At 40.4% G+C, this 24,994-nt stretch overlaps 1 protein-coding gene and 1 long non-coding RNA gene across 6 annotated transcripts in view; one reads left to right on the forward strand and one right to left on the reverse strand.

The window, feature by feature from the left end:
• Atp10a (ATPase phospholipid transporting 10A (putative)) overlaps positions 1-24,994 on the forward strand; it is a 199,275-nt gene that overhangs the window by 23,105 nt on the left and 151,176 nt on the right. The window lies entirely within an intron of this gene.
• On the reverse strand, positions 1,620-10,913 carry LOC141419213 (uncharacterized). The gene is made up of 2 exons (XR_012443876.1): positions 10,525-10,913; positions 1,620-3,912 (listed from the first exon to the last, which is right to left on the reverse strand). It is a non-coding gene; the product is annotated as an uncharacterized lncRNA (long non-coding RNA).

Consider the following 24,994-nt stretch of genomic DNA (forward strand, 5'->3'; position numbering starts at 1 on the left):
TTGTTCAAATTGCAGTGGTGTCCACATTAACCAGTTGTAATAATAACTATGTAATCAAAATATGTGACAAAGATTTTTAAAATTTTTTTATTTATTAGCATGTATTAGTTGTACAGAGAGGTTTCATTGTGACATTTGCATAGGTGCTTACAATGTATCTTAATTAAATTCATCCCCTCCACATTCCCCTCTCTTCTTCTTAGAACAATTTTAACAGGTTTCATTGTTCTATTTTCATACTTGTCTTCAAGTTTCAGCCATCATTTTTGCCCTCTTTCACCCTCTCTTTTGCCCTCCCTCTCCCACTGGTACCACCCCCAGAGAAGACTTGTTCTACCTTCTTGTACTTTTTTTTTTTTTTTTTGGCCGTGCTGGGGTTTGAACTCAAGGCTTGCTAGGCAGGCGCTCTTACTGCTTGAGCTTCTCCTCCAGCCTGCCCTTCATTTTTTAAGTGTGTATTATTTAGTTCAAGGGGGTTTGCCTTGGTATTTCACTCATGTGTATATTGTACTTTAATCAAATTACTTACTCTTTCTCTCTCTCCCTGCTCCTATTATTTATCAGCTTACAGTGTGTCTCATTTTACTATCCTCATACACAGATGGATTGTGTTTCAATATTATTAACTTGTGTTTTTTTTTGGTGGTACTGGGGTTTAAACTCAGGCCTCACACTTGCCAGGCAGGCACTCTTTACTGCTTGAGCCACTCCACCAGCCCTGTCATTTGTTTCTGATCTTTTGGCTTTGTTACTAGAACTGGTGAGGCTCCTAGAAAGCCTCAGAAAGGGAGGTGACCTCTACTTGGTCCTTGGGTACTGGGATTGTGATGTTATTACAAAAAAGAATTTCAAGACACATCAGATAGAGATGAAAGTTTACTAGTGAAGTAAAGAAAAGGAAAGGATGGCATATGTCACCTGCGGGTGCACGTATACCTGAGAAGAGGTGCACGGAGCGTGCCAACAGCAGTGGTATTTATGGTGAAAAAGTGGGTTGGGGGTTTGGCTTACATTTGCCTTAGGACTAGTGCTCTTCTTTCTTCTGGACACCTGTCCATTCAGTCATTCTTGCTATCAGTGCTGCTTTGACATTATCAGTTGGGCGAACAGACACTGAGTCTCGTTGGTTTACTAAATTGGGTCATTGTGACATAGATGTCTATTTTCCTTGAGCATCTCTTCAAACAAAAGGTGGGTTTCCAGATGCTCCTCATAAGCAGGTGTCCTTCCTTTTAAGACAAATATTTTTCCTTTGTAAGCACACTTGTGATCAAAGGAGTTATTTTACCAAATATTTTGTTCCCAGAATAAGTGCCTGTTTTAAAGACATTCTTGTTCCGTTCCCAGGGCAGAGTAATCATTTGGGCAAGTGAGCAAGATCAGAGAGGGAGAACTGTTTTTGGTTTTTTGGTACGACTGGAGTTTGAACTTGGGGCTTCACACTTGCAAAGCAGGTGCTCTACCACTTGAGCCACACTTCCAGTCCATTTTGCTCTGGTTATTTTGGAGATAGGATTCTCTCAAACTATTTCCCTGGGCTGACTTCAAATTGTGATCCTCCCAATCTTAGCCTTCTGAATAACTAGGATTACAGGTTTTTTTTTTTTTTTTTGAGTGTGTGTGTGTGTGTGTGTGTGTGTGTGTGTGTATGTGTGTGTGTGAGATGATGCTGGGGTTTAAACTCATGGCCTTGTGCTTGCTAGGCAGGTACTCTGTCACTTGAGCTGCTCCACCAGTCTTTTTGCAACGGTTATTTTTGAGGTAGATTCTTGCTTTGTGTTTACTTCTGGGCCTCCGTCCTCCTATTTGTGCTTCCCTGAGTAGCTGGGATGACAGGCACTTGCCACCATGCCCAGTCGTTGGTCCAGGATGGCCTTGAACCACAATCCTCTTGATCTTCACCTCCCGAGTAGCTAAGATTATAGGAATAAGCCTCGTGCTTGGCCAGTTGGTGTGCTTTTAATCAAGCTACTCGTTAATACAATGCTTATCTCTGAATTCCTGGCTCCTGTTTCCCCTGTTATATTCTGCCTCAGCTCCTTCATATTATATGGGGCGTGACAGTAAAATAAAGTGTCATCTCCATTTGGTTTGCTTAAAACAAAAGTAAGCATTGCCATTTTGTCATCAGAGGCTGATAGTATTTATTTATTTAATTTATTTATGTTGTGCTGGAGACTGAACCCCCAGCCCCAATATTGTTATTTTAGACAAAGTCTCCAAAATTGTGCCTTGAAACCATATAAAGGAGGAAATAGATAAAAAGGAGACACCAGCCCTTTTAGTTTGACTGTTCTTGAACTTAGAGTTTCTTGCTGTAAGTGGAATTAGCACCCAGAAGTAGCTTCCAGAAGTAGAGGGACCTCTAGCAGTAGCTGTAGGTATAGCACAGTTTTTCCAGAGAGCTCAAATGTTGGGAGCTTCATGTTTGTGACCATGAGTCCGTCCTTATGTTGGGGAAGGATGACTCTTGAATATCCTCAAGGGACAGGTCTTATTTTGGGTGTTTCAGGTAAACTCTGAGATGGGGGACTCTGTGAGCAGAGGGCTTAGGAAGAGATGCTGAAAGAAGCTGTACCATTGCCTTGATGTCCGGAAGGCTGTGCGTGTGAGAATGTGTGTATGCAGGTGTAGATGACAAATTCCTGCACAGGGAGGAGTCTTCTGTGCCAAATCTGAGCTCTGACTTGGGAAAAATCTATCATCCTGTCTATATGCAAGCAAAGTTCAGCCATGTTTTACATTTTTTTCTCTCCTGCCCCATTGAAGTTGCACTCGTGTCTCTCTCCACTTGCAATGAAGACTTCTAACATCTGTGGGCTGGCACTCCCTGGAAGCCAGAGCACGCCCCATGTGGGTCTGGGTAGTGGTGTTTGGAATGCAGCTAACACCCTGAGAGTGAGGGATGTAGATGCTGGAGGCTGGACCTGCTACATGTAAGGTTTGTGTCAACTGTCTGGTCCCAGGGAGGAGGTATTTGAAGTGACAATGTTGGACATGAATTTTCAGTTTACTTTTATGCCTACGCCACAACTGTTGGTACTCCCTCCACCTCACCCCAGGAGCCATTTAGAACACTTCTGTTGTGGGATTCTGGGTAATGGAGGAAGGTAACTTTGCTGTTTCAATGAGACTGCTTGATCATAGACCCAAACACTTTTTTTTGGTCCGTACTAAGGTTTGAACTCAGGGTCTCACACTTGCTAGGCAGGTGCTCTACCACTTGAACCACTCCCTTATTCCTGCAAATCTTCACCAGTATTTTATTTTAATATACTTGTATCTTGTTGTCATGAGTAAACTACAGTCAGAAGAAATGCACTAGTGTACACATTCAAGGTTATTCATTATCCTTGTTGTTAATCCTGAGGGTGTTAGAACCGTTTGCCTTTGAGATTGGAGTTGTAACCACTTAAGGGATAACCAGTGTCTTCTAGAAAGAATGAGTATTGGATAAAAAGCACCTTATGTGTCATTTTTGATACTCAGGTAAGTATGCATTTTAACACATTTATGAGAAGTAGATACCAAAGAACGACTATCCAGCTGTGGGATGTTCCGAAATGAACAAGCTCATGGGTAGAGACACTGACTCTGTGAGACAGATGTGCACTGAACACCAGCAGTTGTGTTGTAATACTGCAGAAGGTGAGACAGTTTTCAGGAGGAAGTGCTTCTGAAAACAGCACTGATGGCTAGCTGCGGAGAAAGGCTGCTTCTAAAACTGAAACAGTGTCCTGGAGTGATGCTTGTTCTTTCCCCCATCCCTTGGCTCAGGGGAAACACGCTTCAAGGAAATGACACATGCAATATTCTCAATTGCTGTAACTCTCCAAGGGATACTTCACCTAAAAAGCCACAAGGGACTCCACTGCAGAGTGAATTCCATGATGCAGAAAATCAAAACTTGATCTGCAATTGAGAAATAATGCTCAATTATTGGATTAATAATAAAATATGCTGTAATCTGGCACAAAGATTAAAGGACAGTGGTTGAGCACTGAACCAAGCCTGAGGTTTGCGATTTGGACACAGTCCAGGTTGGGGAGGGCCCTTGGATTTTCACACTAACAGTGTGGCCTATTAGCGTGGCTTTGCTGGGGGTGTGAATGTGTCACTATTCCTTTGCTAGACATATGACATGTTTCTTCATAGGCTAGTTTGCATCTGACAACCCCAGGGCCCTCACTCCTGTCTCCCTGAAGGAAACCAAGGGTTGAGTAGGTGACGAGCTTGTCAGGCATCTTGTGCCTATGTTTGTAGGCAGATAATCTAGGGAGAGATGAGAAGCATATCCCAGTGTCAGGCCTCTTAGGTTTTCATTTCTGAGCAATAAGCACTTTATCTGAGTATGATGGCTTTACAGTGAAAAATCAAAATACAAGTTGAATATTCTTAACCCCCAAATCAGAAATTCTGGAAAATGCAAATTAGAAACTTTTTTTTTCTTTTGGTTGTACTGGGGTTTGAACTCATGGCCTCACACCTGCTAGGCATAGGCTTTCTCATCTCAGCTTGAAAGCTTTTTATTTTGTTTTTTGAGATGGAGTCTTACTATGTTGCCAAGACTGGTCTTGAAATTCTGGGCTCAAGTGATTCTCCCACTTCAGTTGTCCTACTTTTGGGACTACAAGCCCATGCCATCACACCCAGCTCTCGGATGGTTTTTCACACCATGAGAGGAAAATTTCATACCTGACTTCATGTGACAGGTCACAGTCAAAAAGAAGGTACACTAAAGATATTGCATAAAATTACCTTTGGGCTGTGTGTTTAAGGGGAATTAAAAATAAATTTGGGTTCTAGATTTGAGTCCCATCCCGTAGATAGGTCATTATGTATATGCATATATTTCAAAATCTGAACAAATTGGGACTCTGAAACACTTCTGGTCCCAAGCATTTTAGATAAAGGATACTTTGTATCACAGTTGTTGTTAACTTTAGATCAGATCAAGTGAGTGTTTATTGTACCTTAGGAAAATGCTCCTGTCTGGGTGGGACTTTGCCATGGGACAAGGTACTTATACTGCTTGAGGCAGACTACTGGTAGACCTGGGTGAAGAGCACAGTAAGTCTTCACACTTCTCTTGCAGTTGCAAAGCAGAATTAGATGCACTGGCTACGTGGCCTTTGATTCCTCTCCTTGGCTTTTTTTTCTTTCATTGGTTACCTGCTGTAGATTCTTAGTACTTTTAACACATTCTCCTAGATGCAGCTAATTCTTAGTTAAACATAACCTTCCTCTCCATAATTACCATTTCTCTAAAAGTTGAGGATACTTTTGTAGTTAAGGAATTGTATAACCATTAAAATCCCAGTATGCCCTAGTTTTAATAAAATGATCAAACTTATAATCATACACATTAATTTATTCAAATTAGTTTTCTCAACAAAAAGTGTGAGCAAGCCTCACTAGAAGTCCTTATCAGAATCACCTGATAAGGTGAATTAGAGTTCAGAGTGAATTTGTTTCCCTCTTAACCGACCTCATCACTCAACTCCCTCACTACCTAGTTAGAAGCTGTTGGGAGGGCTGGGTTCCTGAAAGGATTTGCAGTGGAAAACCCACTTGATTCCTGATGGTTTATTCTTCCTCCAACAGCAGAGAGTGAAGTCTATCAAAGAAGGCAAGTAGGCAACTGTAAGGAGTGTACATCTTCTTTGCAAAGTGATTGGATCTGTACTGCTTGCTCTCAGAAACCTCAGCAGACCTTTTTTTTTTTTTTTTTGGCAGTACTGGGGTTTGAACTCAGAGCTGTAGTGCTTGCCAGACAGGCAATCTACCACTTGAGCCACACCTCCAGCCCAGCAGCCCAGCCCAGTTTAAACTTAGCTAAATTGGTTCTAATGGTGACCCCACCTGGTGTGGCGTGTCTAGGAAATACCAGCACAACTTCAGCAGGCGTTATGGCTAGAACACCCAGGAGCAGTGGTTTTCAAAGTCTGGTCCCTGAATCATCATCATAGATATCATCTGGGAGCTCGTTTGAGGTACACATTCTATGGCACTGACCAAAAACGGCTTAGTCTGAGACTGGGGGAGGCGTGGTGACCTGGGTTTGGTGGCAACACGCGCTGAAGTCGGAGCGCGTTGTCCTGAGTTGTCCTGGAGCAGTCTCGGCTCTCCCCTCTCCTGGTTTCCACACCCCGGGGGAAGAGCCCTCAGTCAGCAGCTTCTTTCCAAGGTCAGTATCTTCTAGTTACTTCTTTGGAGCCCATCTGCCTCCCTGGCCAGCTGCCCTTCTCACTGAGTCTGCTGTGTGTCCCTAGCACTCTGCACCCCACCTTTAATTGTCCTAAAGCCTACCACCTCCCTGGCAATGAGAAGCAGGCAGGTAAGATTCATGGAATTTGCTCTTTGCGAATGTGCATATTTTCGGGTGGGCTCAGGCTATTTTCTGTTGCTGTGGTAGGATACTCGAGACTGGGAATTTTATAAAGAATAGGAGTTTATTTGGGCTCACAGTTCTGGAGGACAAGAAGCAGCATGGTGCAGACATCTGTTCAACTTCTGGTGAGGTCTTACACTGCCTCAAGCAGACATATGCAGTAAAGAGAAAAGTGGGGCTGATAAGGGACCCATTCCCAGGAGGAAGGCATAAGCCATTCAGGAGAGCTTCACTCCCTGACCCAGACGCCTTCCATCGGCCCCACCTCTCAACACTGAAGAGTTAAGGTGCTGACGTTAAGTTGGCTTGCTCAAACCACAGCATGGTTGCCCATTAGTAATTCTGTGTGTCTTTCTAAAACTGGCTTATTCCAGTTAGCGTATTGTCCTCCAGGCTCATCCATGTTATCACAAATTTCAGAATTTCCTTCTGTTTCCTTTATCTAAATTTGACACTTAAAATTCGCATATATTAATAGCAAACTATGGGGAGTTATGATACATGGATTTCCTTCTTTTTAAAGGCTGCATAGTGCTCCACTGTGTTTATTTATCATTACCTTCACCCACTCATCTATTGATGGACACTTCTGTTGACTCCTTATCTTGGGTCTTGTGAATAGTGTTGCAATGAACATGAGTGAGACCACAAATAGATCAATCTAAGGTTTAACAGGTGGCATGAGGATAATAGCTAATATGGTAGTAAAACTGTATCCTATACTGTAGTTTGTAAGAGGCTAGATTTTGGGTACTTTCACCAAAAACAAAACAAAATCATAGTAACAACAAAAATCGAGATGATGGATGTCAATTAGCTTGACTATAGTAAAATCATTCATAATGGTTATGTTTATCAAAACATCATGTTATAGCCTTTAAATATATATATTAATTTTATTTTTTGATGCCAGGGTTTGGATCCAGGGCCTTGCAAATGCTAGCCAAATGCCCTACCACTGAGCTATAGCCTCAGCTTTTTATGTCTTAGTTTGAGACAGGATCTTGCTGAGTTGCCCATGCTGGCCTTGAACTCTCAATCCTTCTGCTGAGCCTTAGCTGGGATTGCAGGTGTGCACCCTAATGTCTGGCTGCACGATGATAATTTTTAAGAAAAGAAAGCTTCATGCCAGGTGCTATGTGGATACAAAGGTGAACTGGCCTTTGCCTTTGAGGTCATACAGCCTAGAGACCTGGACACACACATTGGTAGCCTTGATAGATGAGTGGCTCTTTGTGAGTGATTTGTGCCCTCCCTCTTCTTTGAATCCATGGTTCCTAGTGCCAGGAAAGTGCTCAGGACAGTTCCTGGCACAGAAGTGGTATTATGTGTATGGTTATTCAGGTAAATAGCCATAGGGTTTATGCTGCCTGAAGGAGCAGGAGACTGGTCAGCTTTGGTTGTACTGACTAGAAGAAAGTAGGGTCCATGCTGTTCTTTAGAGACATCTTTGTGCTTTACTGGACATACAGGAGTTTAATGAAATTGATAATGCAGATGATTGCCTGGCTTCTGTGTTCAGCCTGCACTGTGAGCCTTAAATCACTTTGATGCTGACACTTATTCCATGGTTAAGGCATGTTTTTTGTTAAGCCAGACCTATGGGGTAGATGGCTCCGACAGCCCAAGAAAAGAGAATTAACAAAGGTAAAAGGTGTTCAAAGAGAGAGGTGAAGAGATCCTTGTGGGAAAGTTGGAGCTGGAATATTAGAAGAAACTGAACGGAAGAAAAAGTGGAATACAGTAGCTCCCTCTTACCTGCAGGGGATAAGTGAAACCACAGGCTGTACAGAGTCCTGTGCACATTGTGTTTTCTTCCTGCACACACAGAGCTATGACAAACTTTTACCTTTTCTCTTGAGGGAACCACTTTACAGCTTCTCTTTGCATATCTGATCTGCCAGTACCAGCACTCCCATGTTTTGGGTCCATTATCTGTTAAAGTAAGTGTTTCCTAAACAGAAGAACTGCCACACCTCAAGCAGTTGATCTGATAGCTGAGATGACTAAGTGACCAGTAGATAGGCAGTCTAAACACCATGGACATGCTAGACTAGGGGAAGAGCCGTGTCCTGGCACAGTGAAGTGGGAAGTGTGAGATTTCATCACATTACTCAGAATAGCATGCAATTTAAAACTTATGACTTATTTCTGGAATTTTCCACTTAACGCTTTTGGACCACAGTTGACCTAGGTAATGGAAACCATCAAGAATAAAACTGCAGATAAAGACAGATTGTGGCACTGCTTAGGAAGGAGGATGGGATGGGCCTGGGGAGGAAGCTCCTTAGGACTAGCCCTGGATCCTATGCAGGACAAGAAGTAAAGGATGTACTGGCTCCCAGAACCCAGAAATCTGCTGTGCAGTGGATGCATGCCCCTGTGCTCACTGTGACAGGAAGGGAACCACTTCCATGTGCTGATGGCCTATGGGATCTGGTGGACCACAGTCATAATTTCTTTTTTGTTGATTTAAAGGAGATATAATTCACATACTATATAGCTTATCCAGTAGCATTTCATATATTGTGAATTTGTATCTGTCACCATAATCAACATTAGAGAAGTTTTGTTACCCCCCAAATAAACCCCATACTCCTTATCCATGACCCCCAATCATCTCTCTGCCTCCAACCCTAGACAACTGGTAACCAAGTGGGGCATTTCACGGAGGCAGAATTTTATGACATGTGGTCCTTTGTGACTTTTTTTCACTTTGCATAATGCTGTCACAGTTTAGCTATATTGCAGTATGTGTCAATGCTTCAGTTCTCTTTATTGCTGAGTAATATCCCACTGTATAGTATAGCTAAGTTATAGTTTTTATTTATTTCTTGGTTAATGGACATTTGAGTTGTTTCTACTTTGAGGCTATGAACAATTATATTCAAGTTAGTGTGTGGACCTATGTTTTCATTTCTCTTGAGTGTGTGTCTAGGAATAGAATTGCTGGATCATATGATAGCTGTTTGTTTAACTTTTGGAAGAACTGTTTTGCATTTCTCACCAGCAGTATATGAGGTTGCCCTGCCATTTTGATTTTCGCCGTTGTTTAAGGTGTGAATTGATATCTCATGGTGGCTTGATGTTTTTTTGTTTCCTAAATGGCTAGTGATAGCGAGCATCTTTTCATGTATTTATTGGCCATTTGGAAGAATGTCTATTCAGATCCTTTGCTCATTTAAAAAAATTAATTGTTTATCATTCAGCTGTAATAGTTTTTTCATAGCTGTAAGTCCCAATCAAATATGACTGGCAAACATTTTCTCATTCCTTGGTGGTATCTTTTCAAACACAATTTACAAATATTATTTTGTTTATTTTTCATTTGATAAAAATGGTGTACAACATGTTTTGAAGTAGGTATACATTGTGGAATGGCTAATATTTAATAACAGTGACAGTGTATTATTTGCTTGAAAATTGTTACACAGAATTTAAGTGTTTTCACCACACAAAAATGGTAAGTATATAAAATAGTGCAAGTGTTAAATAGGTTGATTTAGTCAATCCACAATACATACTTTTTTTTTTAACCTCAAAGTAAAAAATGTTTGATAGAGGTAGTCTACTGTGAAGTGACTCTTTAAAAGAGTTGAAGTGATGGTTATAAACAGGAAATTCAGCATGGACTGGCCTCTGCTAGCTTTTTTTTTTTTTTTTTTTGTGGTACTGGGGTTTGAATTCAGGGCCTACACCTTGAGCCACTCCATCAGTCCTTTTTTTTGTGATGGGTTTTTTCAAGAAGGGTCTTGCAAACTATTTTCCTGTGCTGGCTTTGAACCGCGATCCTCCTGATCTCTGCCTCCTGAGTAGCTAGGATTACAGATAGGAGCCACTAACTCCCTGTCCCAGTCAGCTTTGGCTCTGTAGTGCCAGGCTTCACGGACTGATTGCTTAGAGACAGCGATGGTGTGTTCATTAAGGTCTGTTGGGGAACATGGTCAACTGCTGTAATTTTACTCTCTTAATTTCCTTCCTTTAGGCAGATGGCTAGATGTGGCTTGTTTTGGTTTTCTGTTTCTACTTTACTGCAGTGTGTGAAAGCAGAGTGTACTCTGATGCAAAGGGAATATATTTGAAAAAAAAAATTAAACAGGACCCATCATCATAAGACAAAAAGTGGAACCTACCCGTCAGCAGCCAGAGGTCTGGGGTTCCAGTGACACATCCGCAACCTCACCAGTCTTTGCATGAGACACTCGGACCTTGCTAAGATGAGGCCTTGGGACTGCATAGGAAAGAGCCTTACTCAGATTTTCCACCCATTGCCGTATGGGTTTCCTAGTGCTGCTGTTACAAATTACCACTGACTGGCTGCCTTACAACGACAGCAATTCGTTCTCTCCCAGTCTGGAGTCCGGAAGTCTGCAGTCCAGTTGCTGGCAGTCATGCTCCCTCCATGGGCTCTGGGGGAGAATTCCCCTTGCCTCTTCCAACTTCTGGTTCTTGGGCATCCTCAGTGTTCCTTGGCTAACATGCTCCTGCATCAGTCCACTTTCTGTCTTTGTCTTCACATGGCTGTCTTCTCTTTCTGGGAGTCTCTGTGTCTCTGATCGCTTATAAAGGTACTAGTCACTGGGTAGGGCTCACCTTACTCCAGTATGACCTCATCTTAACTAATTATATCTGCACAGGCGCTATTTCCAAATAAGGTCACATTCTGAGGTTCCAGATGGGCATGGATTTTTGAGGAACAGTATACAACACAGTATAATTGCCAGAGGCACTTAGTTTCTATAGGTAGGTTATTTATTTTAAAGGAGTCTGCTTTGGTAATGAATACTGAATTAACAGTAGAAGGTTGGATGGTTCATTGGAAATGCATGACAACACTGGCTCCTAGACCTCTCTGCCTGGTTCAGGCAGGAGGTCTACACACACAGGAGCATCTGTGTTTAGGCTCCCCATTCCTGGGACATTTTGTGAGCTGTATAGAGTTTATGGATAACTAGAGATTCAGAAGACATAGGGCATTCATCTCTATGGTATTTGGGAAAATCCGTGAAAACCATCATGGATTGCCAAGTGTTTCGAAGCTATTCCTAAGTCATCATCAGTGGTTCACACTCCAGGAAAAGCTTTACTTTCCCTTGGGATGTGGAGTTGTAGAAAATGCTCCAAATGAAGCTCCATCCCCTATTAGGAATTCCCCTCCCATAGCATTCCCCTGAAAATTGTTATCAAGGAGATTAACTGTGTGCATAGATACATCAGCATTTTTCAAGGAAGCATAAACACACAGAACCCATTAAAGTTGCAGTAATTGTCCAACAATGTGTAACTGCTGCGTGGAGAACCTTGTAAGGGAGGAGTCCCCAAGGCCCCCAGCCACCCACAGCTTTGGAATGAGCTGTGCTTTAGGAGGGAGGGGGAGGGCGTGGGCAGTGCATCCAGACATTCAGACACAGTAGGGGAGGGGCAGCCAAGTCAGGCCCGGGATCCCAGCCTGTGTGCTGAGGGCTGGCCAGTATGGGGTGGGGAAGGTGGAGTGCAGACTCGTCACTCACTCCAAATACAGTTTGCTTCTGAATAATTAGATGGGCAGCCAGATGAAGGAAACTCTGGCCTTTTTTTTTTTTTCTTTATTTGCAGTACTGGGGTTTGAGCTTTGGGCCTACACCTTGAGCCACTCCATCAGCCCTTCTTCGTGAAGGGTTTTTTTTTGAGATAGGGTCTTGCCAACTATTTTTCTTTGTGGCTTTGAACCACAATCCTCCTGATCTGTGCCTCCTGAGTAGCTAGGATTACGGGCGTGAGCCACCGGTACCCAGCTTTGAAGCCAAGGAGGTAAAGTTCCAAGGGCTGTGTCTGGAAGCATTGATAGTTCAGCTAGCTGCTGTTCTCCTTTGCAAGCTGGGGGAGTGAACACCTTAAATTTGAGGTATTGATTCCTGTCAGCAGATGTGCTCCTGGGTGAGGTGATGGAGAAGAGGTCAGATGTCCTCCCTGCCTTTAACCCAAGGGTCACCTGTTCTGTGAGGAGGCACTGCCTACCTCCTGTCCTCTGTAGATCAGCCTTGGCCTGCTGGCCTCTACACCTCCCACTTCTCACAGCCCCTACTGTATTGTTCTAACTGGGACCTGGCCTCCTTCCTGGCTGGCCTCTCTGCCTTTATCCTCACCAGCTCCTGCCTCCATCCTGGCTGCCAGCATGCAACCTGAGTATACCATATGCAACACTCAGAGATAGACCTTAAAATAGGACACAGGTCAGGGCACCCCGCTGGTCTATAGGACTCTGTACCTAGCTGCCTGCACCCTCCTTGCACCTTCCACCTCACATTCTACCTCACCATGTCCTCCTGGTTGTGCTTAGGACTCCCAGGCAAGTGTTGGACTGCTGTTCTTTCTGGAACCTTCTCTCCAGTTCTCCCCTCACTTCCACCTCACTCCACATATCCCTATGTCATATTCTCAGAGGGACCTTCCCTACACACCTAATCTCTGTCCTTACTCTGTTCTGTTTATCTTTACCACACATACCACAATCCAACCCTCTTATGGATTTGTTTTGGCTCCTCCCCAGCCTACCCTCCCTGTTAGAATGTAAACTCCTGGGAGCAAAAACTTGGCCTGTGGCTGCATGCCTGATGGTGATAACAGAGCAATGCCTGTCTCCTAAACGATGTTCAGAATATACGTACACGCACACACATTGTGTCTGTGCAGTTCCACTTCTGATCTCTCCTGGGAAAGTTGTCTTTAATACAGTCAGAGATTAATGTGCCCCAAGATGTTCAAGTTTTACAAAAGCAAAAATACATTTTGCAACATAAATTTTGAGAAATTAGCATTTATGTTCATTTGTTGGGGTATTATGTATTTATGAAATTATATTTAAAAGACTTTAATTACATGGATATGCTGAGGATTGAATAAAATAATACAAATGATATTAAATAAATAGCATTAGTTTTCCCCCCAGGCATTGCTTTGGTTGCATCCTGTTTTTGGTGCATTGTACTTTTGTTTGCATTTATCTCAAAACATTTTCTTATTTTTTTTTTGGCAGTACGAGGGTTTGAACTCAGGGCTCTTTTTTTTTTTTTTTGGTGGTACTGGGATTTGAATTCAGGGCCTCGTGCTTGCTAGGCAGTTACTCCTCTGGTTAAGCCATGCCCTCAGCCCTCAAATCATTTTTTAAAAATTTTCTCTTTGATTGATCGGTTGCTGAAGAATGTATTATTATGGGGGCTGGTGGAGTGGCTCAAGTGATAGAGCAGTTGCTTAGCAAGTGTGAGCCCTGTGTTCAAACTCCGAATTATTTATGCCCACATATTTATGCTTTTCCTGAATTTGCTTCTGTAATTGATTTCTTTTATAAATTAATTCCACTAGAGAACATGGTTGCTATGGTATTGATCCATTAAACTTATCAAGGGTTGTTTTATGGCCTAGCTTGTGATGTGAATTCACAGAATGATCCACATGCACTTGAGAATATGTCCCTGCTTTCATTTGGCAGAATATTCTAGAACTGTCTGTTAAGTCTACTCTGTCTACAGTTCGGTTCAAATCTTCCATTTTCTTGTTCATTTCCTGATAGTTGTTCTAGTCATTATTAAAAATGGGGTATTGAAGCTTTCAAATATTACTATTGGATTATTTCATCCTTAAATCCTGTCACTTCCTGCTTCATATGTTTTGGCAGTCTGTTGTTCGATACATTTATGTGTATAATTTCATGACTAACTGATGGATTGACTCCTTTATCAGTATAAATATCTTTTCTTTTTCTCTAGTTTCATCGTTTTTTTGGAGTCTACTTTTTCAAATACTGATATAGCCAGTCTAGCTTTCTTTTGGTTACTTTTTGCACAGTGTATCCTTTGCCACCCTTTTACTTCAACCCATTTGTGTTTTTGAATGTAAAATGTATCTTTTATAGATGGCATATAGACAGATGATTTTTAAGATATCATTCTGTCAGTTTCTGCCTTTTTATTGTAGAGTTTGATTTATTTACTCTAGATTATTTGCTTACTGAGAAAGTAGATTTTTAAGTTTGCCATTTTACTGTTTGCTTTCATTATGTCTCTTATATCTTCCTTTATTCCTCCATTACTGCCTTCTTTTGTTAAATAGAATTTCCCTCATTTATCATTTTTATCCTTTTATCATTTCTTTTATGATTTTCCTTAGTGGTAGCTTTGGAGATATTAATTCATATCTTAATTTTTAGTGATCTGGATGAGTTAATGCTACCTTAATTACAGGGATCCTGTAGAACTTCATTTGCTCCTCTTCTACTGTCTTGTGTTGTCATACACACCTTATGTGCCTGTTAACTGAGATTCGTAAGTACTGCTTTGTGCTATTGTCTTGTAATTTGGGGTGAAAAGTAACATTTATATATTTGTATTTACTTTGTAGACACTGGTGCTTCTCTGTTTCTTTAGGTGTATTCAGGCTTTCCTTTTAGTATAAAGAACTGCCATTATTTCCTGTAGGAGAGGTCAACTGGTGGTGAATTCTCTCAGTTTTTGTTTATCTGGGAATGTCAATTCTGCATTTATTTTTAAGTAGTTTTTGCTGGGGCTGACAAAGTGATTCAAGTGGTAAGAGCACCTGCCTAGCAAGTGTGAGGTCCTGAGTTCAAACCTCAGTGCCACAAAAAAAAAAAATAAAACAGTTTTTGTTGGATATAGAATTGGAGGCTGACAGTCTTACTTTTAGTACTTTGAAGATGTCACTCACACCCTTTTGTCCTCCATCATTTCTGATTAGAAGTCAGCTGTTAAGCTCATTGATTTCCCCTGTACAAGAAGAGTCTCTTCTCCCTTGCTTCTTTCAAGGTTTTATTTGGTGCTGAAAGTAGGGTATTGGGATTTTGGCGGTTGGATTACATTGTACATAAATTTAGACCCTTTTGAGTTAATCTTCCTTGGAGTTGTTCACTGGGCTTCATAGATCTGTAAATTAATGATTTTCATACATTTGGGAAATTTCCAAGTGATTATTCCTTCAAATGTACTTTCTTCCCTTTGTCTCTCTTTCCTTCTGGAACTCCAATTCTTCATACTTCTGCATGTGATCATGTCCTGTAGGTCTCTGCGGCTCCCTGATCTTTCTGAATGTGTTTCTCTTTCTGTTTCTAGTGCTGAACAATCTCAACTGACCTGTTTTCAGGTTTGTTGATTTGTTATTCTGTTAGAAATCTTCTGTTAAGTCCCTTACTTTCTGATTTCAATTATTGTACTTTTCTACTCCAGAATTTCTACTTGGTTCTTACATATTTTCTGTTTCTTTACTGATATTCTCTGTTTCATGACACATTATCATCTTGCCTTCAGCTCTTTTGTATGTGTGTGGGGGAGACTTGAACCCAGGACCCTGCATTTGCTGGACAAGCACTGTACCGCTTGAGCCACACCCTGATCTGCCTTTAGTTCTCTAGATGTGGTTTTGTTCAGTTGTTTGAACATAATTGTTTAATCTAGTAAATCCAACATCTGGACTTGTTGGGGACAGTTTCTCCTACACTGTACCTTGTTGTTCATTTTCATGTCTCCTAATTTCTTTCTTTTTATCGTGAGACAAGGTCTTACTACATAGCCCAGGCTGGCTTCAAACACGGGATCCATCCCCTGCAGCCTCTGGCATGCGGGGATGTTTTTTGTTGTTGTTGAAAAATGACATTTAAAGTAAAACAATGTAGAAACTGGAAATCTGATTTTTCCTTTTTTTCAGGGTTTGTTGTTGTGGCCATTTATGAACTCTTCTGAACTGGCTCTGTGATGTTTGTATTCTTTGTCCTATAATGGCTGCCCAAAAGATGCTGGATTAGCATAGAGGTTGGATCACGAGTGGGCAGAGTCTCATAGTCCTTGCGGACGGGTACACCTTCAACACTCAAGTCAGGCATTTTGACCTCTCTGTCTTGGCCTTCATTTCCTGCTTGTGCAGAACCTCATAGACAGCCAAGGGTGAGGGCTTAAGGCCTTTGCAAGTCTTTTTCTGAGCAGGTATACATCTTTGAGCATATCCACATTCCTATACTTGTGTGACCTTGAAGGTGCCCAGGAATATGTTGGCGTTTCAGAGGCTTCTTTCACCATGTCATGCCCCAGCTTGTGGTTAGCCTATGGCATGCAGCACCACTTCTCCACCATCTCAGACATCCTAAAGAATTGCCTCTAGCTGGGCACTAATGGCTAATGCCTGTATTCCTAGCCACTCAAGGGCAGAGATCAGGAGGCTTGCGGTTCGAAGCCAGCCCCAGGCAAATAGTTTGTGAGACCCTATCTCAAAAACACCCAACACAGAAAAGGGCTGGTGAAGTGGCTCAAGTGGTAGAGTGCTCCCTAGCTATTGTGAGGCCCTGAGTTCATATTCTGGTAGCACACAAACAAAAAAAAATTCCTCTAATCGTTTTTGACAAACATCTGCCAGTGAAAAGACTTTTCATTCTGGGTGAGCTCCACTTTAGGTCAAGTCAAGGTAGATGTGTGAATGGAATCACTGAGGGGACAGACAGACTTCAGTTGATGATATTTCCCTGGAATGGAGCTTTGAAGGAGCTCTAGCTTCATGTGTCCTCACCAGGGGCTGCCAGCCAGGACATGGATTTTAAAGGCTCCTGCAGAGATGGACTGAGGGAAATGGGGAAGGCTAAAAACACACAAACCTCGAAGTTCTTACCGAGTTTCAGCCATTTTTCTTGAATAAGTACTCCCTGGATTGTTGTTAGCCTTTGATTTCCATAGATCTGAAAAAAGTAGATTATTTTCAATTGGTTTTCGTTTTTCAATTTTATTGATTTGTTTGTTTAATTATTTTGATCATACATTAATCATATGAGGGGATTTCATTGAGGTAATTCCATGCATGCATACAGTGTACCTTGAACAAGTTCATCTCTTCCATTACACTCCCACCCCCTCCTGCTTTTCCTTTTTTTTTTATTGTGTTGGGTAGGGGCACATTGTGGCATTTACAAAAGTTCTAACAGTGTATCAAATATATCATACTTGAATTCACCCCTCCGTCATTCTCTTTATAACCTTCCCCGCAATTCCTGGAATATTTTCAACAGGTCTCATTTTTCCCTTTACATACATGTGTACACAGTATTTGCACTCTATTCACTGTCCTACACCCTTTCCCCATAGTGTCAGCCCCCTCAGGCAAGACCTGTTCCACACTCCTGTTCTTTGATTTTGCAAAAGAAAGAAAAAAAAGTGGCATTTCCACCTATACATGTATATTATAGCCTGATTTTAAATGAGTATTGTCATTGCTTTCAAGGAGGAAGGAGTTTTGGACATCTTTTTAATGTTACCATTTTTATTGACCTCTTAAGCAAGACTATTAAATTAAACATGTTAAAAGTTGTTAAAATGTAAAAAAAGTAAGAATGTAAAAGTGTAAAAAAGAAGAATGAACTGAGATATGTCTTTTTCAATTACTTGGCGTAGTGCAATTTTATTTTTTCTCTTTGGAAGTAGAAGTGTTATCTCTAAGTTACATATTCATACACAAGTCAATTTGCCTTGTAGCAAATTTTTGTAAGTGGTGGGTGTCAGCAAACCACAGCCCCTGTTTTTGTGAATAAAATTTTGTGGAAGACAGCCATACTGTTCATTTGTACATTGTCTGCGGCTGCCTCCTTATTACAGTGGTAAGCAGAGCAGACACCAAATAGATCAAAAGCTTCAATGTCTCATGTATTTATCCTTTGGTTTCTAACAGAAAAAGATTGCTGGCTCCTCAGAGACAGTAAAACAAGCTGCCATTTAAACTTATTTTTGTTAGCAGTTTTTGTTGTTGATGTTGAGATAGAGTTTCACTGTGCAGCTAAGGCTGGACTCGAACTTGAAATCCTCCTACTCAGTGTCAGGCCTGTACCACCACAAAGGCCTGGCTTGTTTATTTTGGAGAGTAATGAACTGGGAAACGTGTTAATTTAGTTTGTATATTACTGCATGGTTATCTTGAAAGCTCTAATGTCAAGAGTGAATTTTTTAGAACTTTTTTGTGAGTTATGTTATGCTATGAAAATTTTTTTGCTTTCTTATTTAAAGTTTTCTCATCTATTTTCTTTTCTTTTTTTATTACTGTTGGGCTGGGTGGGGGTACATTGTACATTTACAGATATGTATCAAATATATCATACTTGAATTCACCCCCTCCCCTGCTCTCTTTCATTTTGCTTTCTTTATAGAAATTCTGATCAACAAAAGTTGAGTTGAGTCACGCTTTCCATACTCTGAATAAATTATATATTAGCTTCTTTGGAAAACTTGTGTGTGGAAGCAATTTGCTTCAGCCACTTAAATTTTAACATATGAACTGCAATATGATGAATTTCTTTTTCTTCTTTAGGAGGGAAGGTCAGTACTGGGGTTTGAACTCACGACCTTGTGTTTGCTAAGCAAGCCTTTTACCACCTCTTCAGTCTAATGTGATAGGTTTCTGACCTCACAGCAGGAAGAATGACAAGGTAAGGGCTTTACCCCCAGAAAGGCCCCAGGGGGAAAGTCCTCTAGCTGACAGTCATTGATTGTGTGAACTTGCCAGGTGACTTTTGGCCTCCGTTTGCCCTCTGTTAAATGAGTATAGTGTTAGTCTTCTGAAAATGAGCAGATCAAATGAGGTTATGCGGGTGAGTATCTCATAAACTGGAACAGTTTAACAATCATCTGTTGCTATTATTATTAATTTTTATGATTGATATTGTTAGCAATGTGTAATAGAAGAGGTTTTTTTCTGTTGTGAGTTTTTACCATTAAAGCCAGATTAATTTTCCTTCCTTGAAAAAATGTGTTGTTATTGTGTGTGTAAATCATGCATTTTAATGGAATTCAGTCTGATAATTCTATACATGTCTACAGTATGCACTGATCAAATTCAGCCCCTCTTTTTCCATCCCTCCCCCAATTCACACCCTTCCCCAATCCCTCACAATCACTGTTCCACTTTCAGGTGGACTTTTTTTAAGTTCCCACATAGGAGAGAGAATAAGCAGTACTTGTCTTTCTGTGTCTGCTTTGCTTCACATCACATAATGTCCTCCAGGTCCATCCATTTTGCTGCAGATGAAGGATTTCATTCTTTTTTATGGCTGAGTAATATTTCATTGTGTATATATACCACATTTTCTTTATCCATTTACCCTCGGGTGGACATTCTGATTGATTCCTTATCTTAGCTGTTGCAACTAGTGCTGCAATAAGCATGAGAGTGCAAATTCTCTTTGATATGCTGACTTCATTTCCTTTGGTGATTTAAACCCAGATGTGGTATAACTGGATCATACGGTAGATGTCTTGTTAGTTTTTTGATGAACCTCCATAATGGAGACCATTTCCACACAGGAGTTTCTTTTTCTCCACAGTCTTGCCAGCATTTGTTATGATTGATTGATTGATTGATTGATGCTAACTATTTTTAACTGGAGTGAGATGGTATCTCTTTGTAGTTTTGATTTACATTTTTTTGTTACTAAGTTTTGTGAATTGCTTATTTATTTTGGAAAGTAACCCTTTGTCAAATGAATGCTGACAAATATTTTTCTCCCATTCTGCAGGCTGTCTCTTCACTTTGTTGATTGTTTTGCTGTGCAGAAGCTTTTTAATTTGATGACATCCCATTTGTCAATTTCTGCTTTTGTTTACTGTGCTTTGGGGATCCTATCCAGAAAAATTATTGCCTGTACCAATGTTTTGAAGTGTTTCTTCCTAGTAGTTTTAGAATTTAAAGTCTTGCATTTAGGTCTTTGATCCATCTTCAAAACAGATTTTAAAAATACATGTATAAAGACCTCTATTAATTTTAAAACACAGCTTTTCCAAACTCAGACCCCAATTTCTCTTTCACTTTTGAAGTCTCTGAATTTAAGTCTACTGGAACATGTTGAAAACGTTTCCATTGGGTTAGGGTTGTGGCTCAAGTGGTAGGCCATTTGCCTGGCAAATGTGAGGTCCTGAGTTCAAAACCCCAGTACCACAAAAAAAGGAAAACAAAAACATTTCCATAAATAGTTGGTTACCTTATGAATGTTTGCACATGGTAGAAACATGAAGAGTTCTGTAGGTTCAGTGGTTCATAATTTAATGAGCATGGAATTTATAAACTTAGATGGAAAGTCTAATGTAAGAAAAATTTACACAGGAGACTAATTTCTTTGTGTTTTAGGCTGGAATTAAGGATTCAAGTTGACTTAAACTTTGATTTATCACAGATAAACTTCAATTGGCCAATAATCCCAGCTCTTGGGAGACTGAGGCATGTAGATCCAGAGTTTGAGGCCAGCCTGGGCTCCATAATGAGACCCTGTCTCACACAGCAAATAAACTAGGGAACTTGGTACACACCTGAAATCCCAGCTCCTCGGGAGGCAGAGGCAGGCAGATAACAAATTTGAGGCCAGCCTGGGCAAAGTTAGTGAGACTTCCTTAATGGTATTATTTTCTGTGCTGTAGGTTGTATGTGCACGTGTTTGTGAGTGTGTGTGTGTGTGTTTGTGAGAGAGAGAGAGGAAGAGAGAGAGAGGGAGGGAGAATGGAGCTTCGGTTTGCCTTTGGAGGGAAATAAACCTGGGTTTTGTTTCCAGCTCTACTTAGATGCTCACTGTGTTAGTTTGGGGCTGACACTTAAGCCTGATTTTCGTCTGTACAATGGGAATATCACAGACTTTTATAACCATATTGTAAGGTAGGCAAAGGTGTATCACACCCCACCCTTATCTTTAAAGATAATTTTGCAAGGATAAGGTGCCTCCCCCTTTCATACAATAAATTGTCCCAAGAAGCAGTTATTGAATTCTTCCTTCCTCACCAATTTAAAGTCCTACCTTTATTGTACTCGTTTTGTAAACCTTTTTATTTCAGGCCACTGGTCTTATCTTGTACCTTGGACACACATTTATAAACAGCTTAAGTATGGTGGTAAAAAATTCCACCACTTAAATTGTTTCCTTGGGTATTTTTCATATGAAAGAATTACTGTTGCCTCCCCCACACCCCAAGGTTTGATTTGGTTCTTATATAAGGAGAGTCAGCATCTGAAGGGTGTGGAATACTTCCATTTGGGGCCATGGTGGGTTTTTTTGTTGTTGTTCTTTAAGTCTTCCTAAATCATTCAGAAAGTCTTGTCATTTTCTCCTTGTGTCTACTGCACATCCATTTTAAATCTATTTCTTCACATTTTGTAACTTTTGTGCTACTGTGGACTGCTGTTACAAGTAACCCTTCAAAGTCATTGGCACGTTTAATCTTTCTAAGAGCCCTGTGTGTCATTGTTCTCATCTTAGAGACAAGAAATCTGACCCCAGGAAAGGTTAAATTATGTGTACGATATCCTTCTCTTAAGTGTTGAGCTGGTTGTTGGACTTCACTGTTGCTTTAACCCCTGTGGTGACCAGTGTCCCCACAGCTATAGTCTGAGAGGACAAGAGAGTTCAGGGTAAAGAAAGAGTAAGTAGCTTCTATACATTTGGGCAGGTGTTTTCACAATGTCATTTGTTTTTATTTATTTTTTTCATGTTTATTAGGATATATTCGTTTTACGGGGGGATTCATTGTGACAATTCCAAATAGCCTTACATTGTGCATTGGTTAGATGGCCCCCACTATCTCTCCCCCACTTCAGCCACCCCCCTGCCCCACTTAAAACAGTTGCAAGAGGTTTCTTTGTTCTATTTCATGTATGTAAATGAAGTCCATCAACCATACTCCCTCACCTTCATCTCCTCCATTCTCCCTCCCCCTCCCACAACTATCCCTCAGTGCCTAATTTGCCCTGTTTTTCATTTTTAATCCCAAAGTCAGTGTTCAAAGGGGATTCTTGATGTATCCTAGCTGTGAGAGTACTTTACTTTGGTTAAATCAACCCCCTTGATTACTCTCTCTTCCCTCTTCCCTCCTACTCCCATTATTCAACAGCTTTTACCATATATCATTCTGTCCTCTGTACTTTATTTTATCAGTCAGATGTAGACACTTTTGAAACATTAAATAGACTAAGTGAGGTTTCATTTCCCAACACGGGTGGTATTTTCTTTCTTTTTGTATTCAAAATTGTTTTCAGTAATCTTTGTACTATTGGAAACTGATTTTTTCAGTTTGTTTAGATTTGCTTTTTGACTGATACATAAAAATATAAAAATTGTACCTATGAAAGGGATTTGATGTGATGGTTTGGTACATTCATACATTGTGTAATATTGATTAAATGATCTGTCTAACAATTTTACCTTCCAGCTGTATACAGTTTGCATGGTTAAAGAAAAGGGGAGAGGAGACATTGCACTGTGGGTAGTAAATTATTTAGATGAGCTAAATTATCAAGATCAGGCGGAATTTTTTTCCTACACATTTTCCAATTCTAAAGGGGACACACACCTGGAATAGCAAGCAATACAGACAGCAGCAGAAAGGAATTCAGCACCCATTCTTATGCCAGGCTTTTCAGGGTAAACTTCTCCCTAGTGAGGAGAACAATACTTTAAGCATGAAGACTTTAAATATTTTCACCTTGCATAAGAGACACGTTAGTGTGGGTTGGGATTGGCGCTCAGTGGTAGAGTATTCACCTACCACACATGAGCCCTGGGTTGGATTCCTAGCACTGAAAATCAAACAACAATAAAAAAGAAGAAGAGAAAACTCACAAAAAAAGTAATGTAGATAAGAGAAAGCAAAGCACCCATTTTTCTCATTTGCTAATTTCTTATCTCAAATTTGAGCAGCTTGACTGTGGACATTGAGGAATGTAGCTAAAATCTTTAAGTATGGTTGCTGGTTACTTTTTCAAGTGATATTAAATGATTGCAGTACTTTTTGAAAATTTTAAATAAATTTCAACTATTAAAAAATGTGCCAAATTTTGAATTTTATATATTTTTACTCTGTCTTATCATTAGCAGAAATCTGAGGTTTTACTGTATATAAAACGAATTTTCTTTTTTAAAAATATTGTTCCCAATAGGTTGAGTGCTAACAAGGTAGCATATAGAACCCACAACAGGTTTGTCCACAGCAAATGAAGAATTTCATTCTATAAAACCAATTTTTTTGGCACAGTCAAAAAAGAAGAAAATGTTTTATTGGATTTTCCACATTTTTGTACTTTTCTTTTTAAAAGCAAAGTCAGAAAAGCAACATAAGAGATTTCACTTCATTCATTTTCATTGCAAGCTCTGTTCATAACTTCAAACATTTTAAATCCAAAAAATAAATATTTGTTAATCGTAAAGAAACAGATATGTCTCACTTGAAAATATTCCCAGTTTTCCTGTAAGTTAATTATTATGGGCATTCTAGCTCTTCTGCCATGAAAGTCTTTGGCTAAAAAACATTTACTTTCCTTCCTTTCTTAAAACTCTTCTATAATTCACACTGCCATATTGACCCTCAAAGTATCAGCCTGGAATTGGAAAGGTAAAATTTTCTTACATTTGCAAAAGTTGGGACTAAAATAGTAAGTCAGCTAAAACGCAAAATCATTATGCCTATTAAAGCAAAAATATATAATCTTAAGAAGACCAGCGAGTTGCTTCTTTTTTTGGTGGTACTAGAGTTTAAACACAGGACTTCATGCTTGCTAAAGCAGGTACTTTGCCACCTGAGCCTCTCCACCAGCCTTTCTTTCTCTTTTTCTTTTTTCTTTTTTTTAAATGTTGGGCTTTTTCAAGATAGGGTCTTGAGAAGTATTTGCCTGGGCTGATTTCGAACCATGATCTTCCTACTCTCTGCCTCCTGAGTAGGATTACAGATATGAGCCACTGGGTGCCTGGCTTCTAAGTTACCATTTCCCCTAAAATGACTAGTAAAATCAGTCTGTTGTTTAACATGTCTGATATATTTTATTTTTCTTGGGAAAAGCCATTTTTCACACGTGTACAAAATACAATAAAGTTAGCTTAATGAAATTTTTTTGCAGAATTTATTCCTGAGTTTGTTTTTAGCAAATATATTTTTGTAATAACCAGTAGAGATAATCCAGTGTTTTGGTAAAGAGTTGGAAGAGGTGAACTCTTAAGTTTCTTTGCCTTTTACAGTTACACAGTATGAAGACCATCTGCATATAAACAAAAGAGCTGATGTATTTATGTTTGAAGTTCTTCATCCTTTTTTTCCCCCAGTGCTGGGGATCGAACCCAGGGCATGCTAGACAAATGCTATACAGCTTAGGTTTTCTGTTTTCTTTCTGGCTGGTCACTCCTATCATGCCAAGTACAGAAAAGCTGGTGGCAGTGACTGGTGGAAGTGAGGAGCAGGAGAAGGGTGTGTCCTTGAGATGCCAGCTGGTGGTGCTAGCATTGTGGTCACCTGATGGAAGTACCCACTTGGCCACAGAGGCCAGCTGTACCCAAGAGGGGCCCTCAGGCTGAATTTCCCAACAAATGAGGGAGAAATTTCGTGTCTTTTTTTATAGGTCTTTTTTGTTATCCAGACTGTTTTCACCACTGGTTGGCAGCTTGACACCCCCATGCTATGGAACAGATCTTCTTATGCTATCTTGGAAGTGCTGGAAATAGAACCTTGAGACAGTCAGGGAGCTGTTTTCCCTCTCTGTAATGAGAAATCTGTGCGTATGTAAAAGGAAAATCAGGCCTACAAGCAGTGAGTGTCCTGCCTGTTGTCCCATTCTGAGAAC

This window comes from Castor canadensis, chromosome 19 (genome assembly GCF_047511655.1).
Source record: "Castor canadensis chromosome 19, mCasCan1.hap1v2, whole genome shotgun sequence".
Taxonomy (NCBI): domain Eukaryota; kingdom Metazoa; phylum Chordata; class Mammalia; order Rodentia; family Castoridae; genus Castor; species Castor canadensis.